Here is a 13315-nt window from a genome sequence, read left to right as displayed (position 1 = left end):
ATTTAACGGTTATTTTAACTCCAATTTTGATGATTTTTTTACAGCTACACTCCTTGACTCTATATGAATACAATGAATGAACTCGATCTTCAATTTAAAATATTTACACTAGTGGATATCACAAAATCTTATGTTATACCTAATGAAAGTTGAGGATATTGTAAAAGGAATAACATGCAAGCTTTGAGTTCCATTGGCAAGGTTTAAACTTTTGAGAAAGGCTTCACAACCTTGAAAACAAAAACTCTTTCATTTTGCATATCCTTGCACGTTTAATATTTTGTAATAGACTCGTAGTGTATGGATGTTTTTTTATTAGGCTCTTATTTTTTAGTGTAGATGTAGTACTTAAACGATAAATGTGTTTTAATATTTTGAAGTAATTTTTATGTGGCAATGCGTGGCATGTGCAAATTTAAGAAAAGAAAATATAATTTTCTTAACGGGTCGGGTCACTTTACGCGTTGGGTAAAGTGACATGACCTGTTAAGGACCTGTTAAGATAATGGGTGTGACATGACGCGACCCGTTAAGATAACAGGTGTTACATGAAAATGACATTAACATGACAGACAAGACCTGTTTGCCAGGCCTAACTACCACGATGAAACCTATGTAGAAAATGAAGTTGAATTTATGTGCATAACTTCCTACGAATATGGCCAAAAACGTATTTGAGAGAAGATGGAGCATATCCCCTGTGGTCTATATACTATGACCATACGCCCCATAGAGAGCCACTATGTGGCCAGCCCTACCTTTGGGACCGTGCATGAAATTACACTTTTGCATGATAGTTTGGAACATCCTGGACGAATAGCAATGCACCGTATCCTCAAATCATCACACGGGCATCCACTAACCCGAAGTTTTAGGTTTGATTCAAGGAATCACATATCAAATATGTTTAATGGGAGTGCTTATTACTAAGCCTTCTTATGACAAGATTCGTTTTAATCCTCCCATTTTTCTGCAAAAGATTCAAGGGGACATTTGTGGACTGATTCACCCTCTATGCGGACCATTTAGATATTTTATGGTTTGGTTGACGTTTCCACACGTTGGTCACACATGTGCTTGTTGTCCACAAGGAACGCTGCATTCTCCAAACTATTGGCTCAGGTTATCAAGCTTAGGGTTCACCACCTTGATTATCCAATCAAACTTATTTGATTGGATAATGCTGGAGAATTCACATCTAAAACTTTTGATGACTATTGCATGTCTGTTGGGGTTGAAATGGAACATCTTGTACCCTATGTTCACACCCAGAACGGCCTGGTAAAGTCATTCATTAAGCACTTACAAATGATTGCTCAATCGTTGGTCATACATACTAAGCTCCTGATCGCTGCTTGGGGCTATGCAATATTGCACCCACCATGTTGGTCCGCCTAAGGCCTATTAAAACCCAACCATATAGAACCCTTCAGTTGGTTATCGGATATGAACCCGACATATCGCATTTGTAAGTTTTTGACTGCGCAGCCTATGTGCCGATTTCGTTGCCCTTACGTACAAAAATGGGGCCTCAGCAAAGAGTGGGAATCTATGTCGGATATGATTCTTTTGATTATTCGTTACTTAGAGTCCTTGACAGGCAATCTATTTACCACTTGTTTCATGGATTATCACTTCTATGAGACAGTCTTCCCATTGTTAGGGGGAGATAAGAACATTAACATTCTTGAAGAACGACATGAATTATCATGGACGGCTCCCACTTTGTCTTATTTAGATCCCTGCACCGCTCAGTCTAAAACTGAAGTGCAGTGCATACTAGATCTTTAGAGCATAGCTCAGAGCATGCCGGATGCTTTCACCGATCTAGTGTGAGTGACAGGATCACATATTCCAACTGTGAATGTGCCTGCAAAGATAGATGTACCAAATGTACGACAGATTTCCCTCTTGGTGGCTTGAGACGCCGATTTTGGTGATCCATGTACATTAGCGACTAGCCAATCATCTACCCATACACAAAAGCGTGGTAGACCTCTTGGCTTAAAGGATTCACATCCCCAGAAGAGGAAACCCACGACACATGTTTCTGAAAAGCCTACTGTGAATCTGATTGTTGCTTACTCATTTTATCCAACTCATGAGAAAATTCTAGATTACAGAAGCGTCCTTGAAAAGACAAATCCACGTCCAGAGAATCATGAGATTTCGGTCTATTATGCTAGCTTAGATGATGTGTGGTGTAGAAATGAGATGATTGTCGATGATACAGTAACATATGTAGTAGCTACTGAGATCATATTAAGCGATATGTTGATGAATGTCGACGTAGAACCGATTGGTCAAACTGGAAACAAGCAATTCAAGTCAAACTCGATTCGCTTGTGAAATGTAAAGTGTTTGGACCTACAGCTCCTACTCCTCCACATGTGAAGCACGTTGGCTACAAATAGGTTTTCGTTCGGAAGTGTAATGAGAAGAGCGAAATTGTACATTACAAAGCTCAACTTGTTGCACAACACTTCTCACAACGCCCCAAGATTTACTATGACGAAACTTATTCACCCGTTATGGATGTGATTACTTTTTGCTACCTTATCAGTTTGGTAGTTTTCGAAAAACTAAGTATGCAGCTAATTGACGTAGTAATTGTGTATCTCTATAGGGATCTTGATACGAAAATTTATATGAGAGTTCCCGAAGAACCTACATTGACTAGATCAAATATTTCCAAACCCAGAAGACGCTCTCAATTCGGCTGAGGCGTTCACTTTACAGTTTGAAGCAATCCGGAAGAATGTGGTATAACCATCTGAGTGAGTACTTGACTAGTCAGGGATATGTGAACAATGAACTATGCCCCTGTATGTTCATTATGAAGTCACATTCCAGTTTTGCGATAGTTGCAGTATATGTTGACGACATGAACCTTATTGGAACTCCTGAAAAGCTAGCTAGAACTGCTGCGCGCCTGAAGTCGAAATTTGGGATGAAAAATCTAAGAAAGACTTGATACTGTCTCAGTTTCGAGGCAGAGCACCGTTCGGATGGAATCTTAGTACATCAATTGAACTATACCTAGAAGGTGTTGCGCCGCTTCGATCACTAGATGTAGAACGAGATCCGTTCCATTCGAAGGAGGATGATGAAGAGATTTTGGAGCTTGCAGTTCCTTATCATCTTAGAGCTTGCAGTTCCTTATCTAAGTACGATAAGAACTTTATTGTATGTAGCTCAATGGACTAGACTCGACATCTCCTTTGCTGTTAATCTTTTGGCAAGATACAATCATACAACAACACGCAGACACTGGACTGGTGTTAAAGACATCTTCCGCTACCTTAAGGGGACTACGGATCTGGGCTTGTTCTATCCCTACGGATCCTTGAGTGATGTTGTACCCCTCAATTCTCGAGTGGATTCTCGCCTGGTTAGTTATGTTGGCGTAGGATATTTATTTGATCCGCACAAGGCACATTCTCAAACGGGTTATGTCTTTACCGTTGGAGGCACCGCAATCTCTTGGAAGTCAACTAGACAGACCTTAGTTGCCACTTCGTCTAACCATGTTGAAATTCTTGCCTTATATGAAGCAACTCGGGAATGTTTTTGGTTGAGAGCAGTTGTGGGTCATATTCCAAGCTCCTGTGATCTTTACCCTGTCATGAATGTCCTAACGATGATCTATGAAGACAACGCAACATGCATCGAATGGGTTACATCAAAGGAGACAATACCAAGCACACTGCGCCAAATTTCTTCTTCTCACATCAACAACAAGAGAATCAGAAGATTGAAGTCATGCAACAAGACAATCTGGCCAACCTCTTCACCAAATCACTACCAAAGGCGACGTTTTTGAAGCTTGTTCAAGGAATTGGTATCCGTAAACTTTCTGAGTTGTAACATTGCTAGTTCTCTTTGGAATTGTGTCAAACTCAGGGGGGTATCTTGAAGAATACTTGCTTGATCTTAATGTGCTCTTTTTCCCTACGATTAGGAGCATTTTTTCCATTGGGTTTTTGCTACCTAACTAGGGTTTAACGAGGCATGCAACTTAGGTTGATCATATCCTTGATGACGTCCCGTTGATGTTTCATTTGACTTTGCATTACTCACGCATTTTGCTTGGACTATGGATTTTGTCCCTACTCAGGTTTTTGCCATAGCCTTAGGGTTTTTTTTGTGAGACTTACTTCTTTACGCAAGTTCCTACCTTATTAAAAATAACGTGTTCCCAAAATCAGTGCCGACGAGTCGACTTCCTCAAGTTCTACATGACGCCGAATCTACCTTGAGTATTTACACACTCAAGGGGGAGTGTTGCAAACTTCCTATTAAAGTGTGATTGTGTAAATCCTAGATTAGATTTGATTCTAATTATCCTTTCCCATTATGACTTGTATTCCTTGGGGATGAAGGATTTTTTCTCTCCCTTATTACTATAAATAAAGGCACTACGTAGGGGGGAGAACACACACATTCCCCTACATTCCTACAAACACATATCTCCTTATAATCTCTCCTTGTTGCCGGCCCCCTTCCCTTAGTCAGATAAAATAGGCTACAACATAAAACAATTTTTTTTATAATTTTTCTGTCTCCCTTTTCTCTTTCAGCAAGGTCTTGGAGGCAATTAAGGCCAACTTCAAAGAGAAGTATCAAGAGTACAGGAAAAAGTGGGGAGGGGGCATCATGGGTTCCAAGTCCTAGGCAAAGAATAAGGCGAATGAGAAGCTCCTTGCGAAGGAATCTGCTCAAAGGCTAAACTAAGTCTGGTTATTTTTGTATTTCTGTTTAACTAGGAAAAATTGGCGAGTCTGCTTCCAGATTTTCGAGTGTGGAAGTTTATTTAGATCAATCGCAGAGGTTTTCCGTTTCGTTTAAATGTCGCAATGCTTTTCAGTTGTATTGATTAGACTCGATGGACAAGCCGATTTTAGTACGGTTTTTGGGATATCCAATGAATTAATGATGAGCGCTTATATTTAAAAAAAAAAAAAAAAAAAACCTAAAGATGGAACCCACTCGCGTGTTTTGAGTAGTTTTTTGGTTTTTTTATTTCCCTTGTCCTTATTATTAAATAAAGTTATTTGATGATTTCTTTTTATTAAAACTCAAAGTTTTGAAGTCATTTTTATTAGTTTATTTATTTATTATTTATACTAGTATTTGCCTACACACTTTGTGTGTATAAACATATTTTTTAAGAAAATGAGAAAGGGAGAGGGAGAGAGAGAGACAGAACTTGGGGGGAGTGAAAGGTTTTTGTTTATGTTTTTATTTTGTTTTATTTTTTATTTTTTTATTTATTTATAAATATTGGAGGTATTTTAACATTATCTATGGGTGAGACTTCAATAAAAAATAGTAAAATTTGGACCTGTGAAATTAGATTATTGCCCAACAGTTTTTTTGTGTGATAAAAGACTAATTTATCTTTTCACCCTCTTTTGATTGACAAAGACGGTTTCATTAATTAGTAGAGATTAATAAGGAGACAGTAATTTGCTCTCCAAGTAATACAAAGTTTAACAGAAAAAATCTATTGGATCCCGACTCCTAATTTATCTCTACTTAGAATTTATACAATCAAACATGTGATATAATTACATTCACAACACTTCTTTTTTTTGTGATATCTGGTGAGCAATTCATCTTCTTTGGGGTACATTTATTGTTTTTCATATTTATCCTAAATATTAATGCGTGAATTCCCCTTCCAGTGTCGTTTCTCAATATAATAAGATATAAACCTTAGTAAATTTCATATAAAATTGTTTTTAAGAACCTCAACAGATAAATAGTGTCCGAGTCACAAAGCCAAAATCGGTTATAGGGGCGCTTCTCTTTAGTTTTTTCCCTCCAAGTTACAACACCTAAACTTATACTGACTCTTTTCTATACAGTTCTACCACCGCACACAGAGCAACAAGAAGGAGTGGCGGATTGACCAGCAGGGCAATCGCTGGCACCCTTTGATGTCATTTAGAGAGAATTTTCACAAAGTGTTAGAGTAAATGTAGAAATATAGAGAATAAATTGAAGGATGACTTTGAGGTACAACTTGAATCGTTTCCTTAAAGAGTTATTTGCCCCCACTTAAATGAGTTTGCTAAAGGGTTCTTGAAAAATCACTTCCAAGATGCAACAAAGTACGAAATATTCAATTAGCAAAACCAAATTGAATTCCCTTAGAAATAACTAGAAAGAAATTGTATGAATGTTATGGAGAGAGAAGAGAGAGCAAAGAAATTGTGTAGATAACAAATTTCTGAATGAATTTCTCTTCTACCAATTTACCAATATATATGGGAGATTACACCTGTTAGACACATCCTTTGGTTTGAGTATGCCTTTTCACCATGGGATACAACTCATTGTAGCAGTATGTCCAATGAACATGACTGATACAAAACACCAATTACCTGAAGGTCATATATGTTGTAAAGCATATGGTCAAATGCCCAACAAATGGGTATGTCTGTTAACAACAATGAAAAGCTGCAATTGCTTCAAATTGAAGAGATATGATTGTTGGGCAATAACCCAACTCTATTCTCTGCCAATACAGAACACACGCATATACATATACATATAATATAAATTATATATATATATATATATATATATATATTCTTGAAATATTCAACAATCCTTCCCTATTTTAAGAATATATAATATATGATATTACAATAATTCTCTCTTTATAATTAATCACAAGCATACCAATATAATCATGTATACAATAAATGTGTCTTTTGAATTAAACCTTTAATTAGTGTAAGTAATTCAAAGTTATAATGAATGTGATGGTGACCTAAATTTAAACCAACTATTCTTATGTTAAAACTGAAATCACTACACACATGAATATGTCTTATTTCCTTAAAGAAATTTCTGAACTAATTGAGCACTATTATGGCCTTGTGCTTCATCCTGGTTTCATGAACATTTACAAGTGAAAACCCAACTTTTGGTAGAAGCGGCACCACTTCTTATGTTTATATAGGTGAGGTTCCTTCCCATGTCTCTGCTACTATAGACATATCACAAATAACCTCATTAAGAGATAAGACTTATTCTTCTAAACATACCAATCTTACACTGATCGTCCTGGAATGAGCTATATATTAATTTTCAATGCTTTCACAACCACTTATCAATAACTTGTTATTACCCATTAAGCTTTTAAACTAGTGATGTTCTAGACAAAGTCGGGTTACCATTATTGGTGTCTAATTTTCAGTAAAAGGTTTTAGCCCCATTCCACTAGATGTACTAACAACCAAAGCTCTTGAAAGTGCTTTGTTAATGGATTTGCTAAGTTATTACTTGATTTAACATAAATAATATTAATAACTCCATCAGTTATTAATTGCTTGACATATTCATGTCTCAAGCTAATATGTCTAGACTTTCCATTGTATACCTTATTGTATGATGTAGACAAAGTAGCCTCACTACCACAATATAAGGAAATGGATGACATTGGTTGTGGCCACAACTCTATTTCCAATAACAAATTTCTAATCCATTCTGCTTCTTTACCTATTGCCGCTAATGCTATAAATTCAGATTCCATGGTTGAATGTGCTATACATGTTTGCTTCTTCGAAGCCTAAGAAAAAGCTCCTCCGACAATTGTAAAAATCCACCCTGATGTAGACTTATTATCATTAGCACTTGTTATCTAACTTGCATTTGAATATCCTTCAAGTACTGTTGGAAACTCAAAGTAAGTTAAATTCAGGTTAATAGTCCTTTTAAGATAACCAAAAATTCTATTTATTGCTTTCTAATGAGCAGTACTTGATGACTAGTGTATCTAGAAATTTTGCTTGCTACAAATGTGATATATGGCCTGGTACAATGCATGGCATACATTAAACTTCCAATTACACTAGCATACTCAAGTTGTGCAACGGACCTACCAGAATTATTAAGCAAAGTTTCACTAGGGTCATAAGGGGTATTTGCTTCTTTTATTTATAGATTCTTAAACTTAAGAAGCAATTTTTCTATATAATGTGACTGACACAAGGTGTAACCCCTACTATGCTTCTGTACTTTAATTCCTAAGATAATATCTACTTCATTTAAGTCCTTCATCTTAAATTTCGAATTTAGATAATCTTTAGTTTCACGGGCTTGGGCCTGCTGCTGCGAGGTGGCCTGCTCACCGTGGGCAGTGGGCTTGTCGAGGGTCGTGTCGTGGTTGCTACCATGGTGGTTGCCACGATTGTGCTTAGTGGGGGTGGTGCCGCTCCATTCGTTGTTGCATTGAGCCTCATGGATCGTGGTGGTCTAAATCCTTGAACGTAAGGAATTCCGTTCGTTGTGGTTTCCGAATTTCTAGCCATTGTACTTTCTTTTATGTTTTATAAAAATTCTTAAGAATAAGAACGTACAAAAAATCTACAAATGAGCAAGAAATGAGAAACTTTGAATGCGATAGTCTTCTTGGAGCGCATGAATTGAGGCTTTTAATAAAATTACCAATTTGTAGATGCAAATTTCTGCCGTCTTGTCCTTTGAAGAAAATGCACCTACAAAATAATAGCACCTAAGATCAAGGCCAAAAACCTCACGTGCCCATGATGAATAGGCCGGGGAGGGGGGGTGGGTTTGGCCGAAGAATCTCTAATGCCAAAGTTAGAATTTGAGAGAGAAAATGTTTAGGGGAATTTGGGAGAGAATCAACTTAGCTTTTTGGAGAAAAATGGGACTATTTATAAGGGAGTGGCAAGCCTTATTTGGAGAATAAGGACTGGCCACTTATGGTGGTATTATGAGTTTAATTGCAAGATAGTATGTGAAATAATATCTTGCAATTAACTTGGTAATCAATCCTAATTTAAATGGGATAATTGGGAGTTACCTTTTGAGTGAGGATTTGATGAGGAGACGCATGAGGCTTTCGATCCTTGATCAAAGGTGTTGATTGTTTTGTAGGTGCATTTCGTCAAGACTGAAGACGGCGAAAATTTGCATTGACAAATTAGTGCTTTCATTGAGAGTATGATTCAAACACTTGAAGAAGACTCTGTTATTCAATGCTTCTACTTTTTTTTCATTCATTCGTAGAATTTTCTTATAAATTCTTAGAATTTCCCTAGGGAAGAAATATGATGACGAAAAATTCAGAAACCACAACGAACAGAACTTCCTACGTTTAAGGATATGGACCAGACAATGGTGATCGTGATATGGCTACACGTCGTCACTCCTCGAAGATCACCACAGCAAAAGCCACACCATTGCTACCTAGGACTGTCACCGTGGCCATGCCAGTAGCGCTAGTTGCCATTGTAGTGGTCCATATAGCATCCCCTGCCCACGATGAAGAAGCTGCAGAGCAACAGACCCATGGTGGAACAGCACCAACCTAGCAGTCTACGGCCTAAACCAGCAGTGGTAGTCCAAGGCGCTGCTGATGCAACAGCAGTCCTAAGCTGAGTAGAGGCCTACCGCATGGCATTTATCCTAGATTTTCATGGAATCAGCTTACATGATTAGTTCTGAACCTAACCATATGTTGCTAAGGAATGAAAGAAGATATGGTAGTCATCCTTATCATTCTCAATAGAAAGCAAACATAAACAAGGTAGCTAAGCTTGAAAATATGTGCTTGAAACAATTAAGACAAAAAACTGATTTTAGCTTGCAAATGAAATTGATAAACTAAAATTGCATCATAACATTAATTCAATCATGTCTAGGGCTTCAAAGCAGCCCTAAGTATCCATAACCTAAATTAAAAACATAACAAAATACATAAAAAGTTAGGAAAGCTAGAACCTAGAAATGGCTCAAAGTGGGGGACTTCTCCTCCTCTATGATGTTGTGTATCTCCTCATTTTCCTCTTCTTCAGATTATGTGTATTTTTCTCCTATTAAAAGGCCTAGGAATTTTCTAACATTGGACACATTTACATCCTTAAATTGACTCTCATTTATAGCTTATTACAATCGTATTTTAGTATAGGAGTAACTGAAAACTAACTGTTATTAGAATTTGTAACTGAACAGCTCCTCTTTATTCTGTCATAATTTCTTGTCGAAACCTCCAAATCACAAGTTATAAAGACCATTAGAAAAAAGACTTCCAGGGTTTTCCAAACATATATGGCCCATTTTCTAATTCGTTCTGAGCACTTCGGGGCAAAGCTCGCAACTTGGTTGTTCTGCAAGGGCCTTTTTTGGCGGATCTTAGGCCACTTATGGGCTATGGTCTGGTGTTAGGCGAGTTGGACTTTAAACTATCCATTCTTGGCTCTTAAAATATTCAAAATAAGATGATTTCTTCAAGCCCTTACTTTCATCCTGAAATACAATACAAACAACAAAATACATTGTGATGCATAGAGATTTTAAGTCAAAAACCTAAGCAAAAGAGAGCGTAAAAGTAAAACCTTATGTACTCAACAAGTGGAAAAGAAGCAATCTAACTACAAGAGTAACCAAAGGACCCAGTGTAAAGATCGGTCCCCGACCACCAGGAACTATACTAGTTTTCAATCCCGATCAACCAAACCCTTTGAAACCTCAAAAGTGAACCTTGGTTCAAGCTGCCCAGATAGATGAAGAGCGAACCTCCATGTTGGATCACATCAAATATTGCGCGTTCCACTGAGGTCTCGATCATATGATCGGCAACTGCTATACATGGAAGGATTACCTAGAGAAGCTAGTGAAGAAGGGTGAATGCGACAGATATCTGGACAACCAGCTACGCAGCCTAAGAGGAAAGCAGACGCAGACAAAGTGCCACTTGCCAAGACAGTTGGAATCAACGACATCTTCGCAGAATCCGAACACTTGGGGCCATAACAAATCCATGAAAAGGAAAATCCAGCAGGCCATATCGGTCTCACAGGTCTAGCAAATCGACGTCAACCTTGGACCCATCGTCAGCTTCACCGAGTAGGATGCCGAATGTGTAGACTTCCCACACGACCATACTTAGGTAGAATATAACTAATTAGCCCATACCATAGTTGACAAAATGATGGTGGACAAGGACACCATAATCAACCTACTCTAACTTTCAGTCATTCAATAGATGGGCCTAGAAAGCACATGGAGGTACTCACCAGATTCAACGGTCATACCTTTACTGCCATCAGCAAAATAATACTCGACGTAAAAACACACCTAGTGGTCTTAAAACAGACGTTCACAATAGCTAACGACCCGTCTCTCTTATAATGGGATTCTAGGTCAGCCTTGGCTAGTGAGACCGGGCACGGTAACCTCTGTCGAGTTACCAGAAAATCCGATACAGCATCTTGAGAGGAAGAGTCAAAGAGATCAGGTTGCATCTCGATGATGCACTGTTTTGAAGGTGTCAAAGAAAAAGGCCTTTATCCCAGTCAAAGTTGCTGAGGTGTAGAAAGACGACCTAGCTACCCAATAGTAATCAAAGCAAATGAATCAAGATGATGGCATCTAAGATGAAATACCAACAGACAAGGTAGGATGGAAGCTCGAAGAAAGCGTCGATTACATCATTCTTGATCCCCAGTAACTAAAAAGACAGGTAGAGTAACATAGAGAGTGAATTTAGTACTGACCAAAATTCACATACCTTCAAGGACAAGCCAAAGTGGGCTAGAAGTTATCGAGATGATGAAATAGTGGGTCCTATTGACAAAGGTGTTAGAACTCAAAGGCAAATTGTTGATGAAGTTGCAAATATGTGTTATGTGTCCCAAATTGAGCCCAAAAATGTTAAAGAAGCCTTAACTCATAAGGAATAGATTTTGGCAATACAGGAGGAGTTGAATCAGTTTGAAATGAATGGAGTTTGGTCCTTTATTGATCATCCATTGAATATTAATGTTATTGGCACTAAATGGATTTACAAGAACAAATTTGATGAGTCATGAAAAGTGACAAAAAATAAGGCCTGACTTGTTACTCAAGGATACTCTCAACTTGAAGGTGTTGATTTTGATGAAACCTTCAGTCTTGTTGCTCTTCTTGAATCTGTCAGACTGCTTTGTGTTATTGCATGCCATTTAAAGTTCAACTATTTCAAATGGATGTCAAGACCACATTCCTTAATAGATATCTTATGAAGAAGTTTACATGGAACAACCAAAGGGCTTCGAGGATCCTCATAAGCCAGCTAGAGTGTACAAATGGAGGAAGGCCCTTTATGGTCTTAAGCAGGCTCCACATGCTTGTTATAACATGTCTTCTCATTTTCTCACTTTTAGTTATGCTGGTGGCTCTGTTGATAAGACTTTGTTTCTGAAGAAAATGAAGTCTTATGTTGTGATTGCTTAAATGTATGTGGATGATATTGTTGTTGGCTCAGCCTCTAATTCTTTTGTGAAACAGTTCATTGATATGATGACGAGTGAGTTTGAAATGAGCTAGGTTCAAGAACTGAACTACTTTCTTGGAATTCAACTAAAGCAACAAAAAGATGGCATTTTCATCTTTCAAGCCAAGTATGCCAAAAACTTAGTGAAGAAATTTGGTCTTGAAAGATCAAAAGATGCTAGGTCACCAATGAGTACGTGTACAAAAATTCGCAAAGACTCGAGTGACAAAGATGTTGACTAAACTTTGTATAGAAGCATGATGGGAAACCCACTCTATTTGACTGCAAGTAGACAGGATATTGCCTTTGTACTTGGGGTGTGTGCTTGATTTCAAAGTTGTCCTAAGGAGTCTCACCTATTGGCAATTAAGAGGACTATCAAATATGTGGGTGGAACTACTAATTTTATACTACAATATACGCATAACACCAAAACACTTGGTTGGATATGGTGACGCCAATGAGGCTGGGTGTATTATTATCGAAAAAGTACCTTTGGGGAGCTTTATATGTTAGGAACAATCGATTGCATGGCATAGGAAAAAGCAAAATTGTGTCTCACTATCTAATGCTGAAGCAAAATAGGTAGCGGCGGGAAGCTATTGCACTAAGTTGATGTGGATGAAACAAATGCTCAGCGACTATGGTATCTCTCAATCCAATTTTCTTGTTTACTGTGATAACATGAGTGCTATTGATATTTCTAAGAACCCTGTTCAGCATTCAAGAGCAAAACATATAGATATAAGGTAACATTTCATTAGAGATCTCATGGAAGGTAAAATTCTTACCTTAGCCTTTGTGCTAATTGAAAGACAGCTAGCTAACATCTTCACGAAAGCCTTAGATAATTGAAGGTACGAAGATCTTCGACGATCTATTGGTCTTTGTGACATGAATTGAATTGGATGTATAGCCTTGCTTCTAAGAGTTGAATATTTTGTCTAGTCTCTGTTCATGTTTTTGTGTACACAGTTATCTCATCAGATAATTTCATTTTGTTCTTTGTATGAATCTCTT

Source organism: the organism of the source record quoted next, unplaced genomic scaffold, assembly GCF_019419815.1.
Source record: "Pyrus x bretschneideri cultivar Hongxiangsu unplaced genomic scaffold, Pyrus_bretschneideri_v1 Contig117, whole genome shotgun sequence".
Taxonomy (NCBI): Eukaryota; Viridiplantae; Streptophyta; class Magnoliopsida; order Rosales; family Rosaceae; genus Pyrus; species Pyrus x bretschneideri.
The sequence above is the reverse complement of the archived record's forward strand: the minus strand, read 5'-3'. Positions refer to the sequence as shown.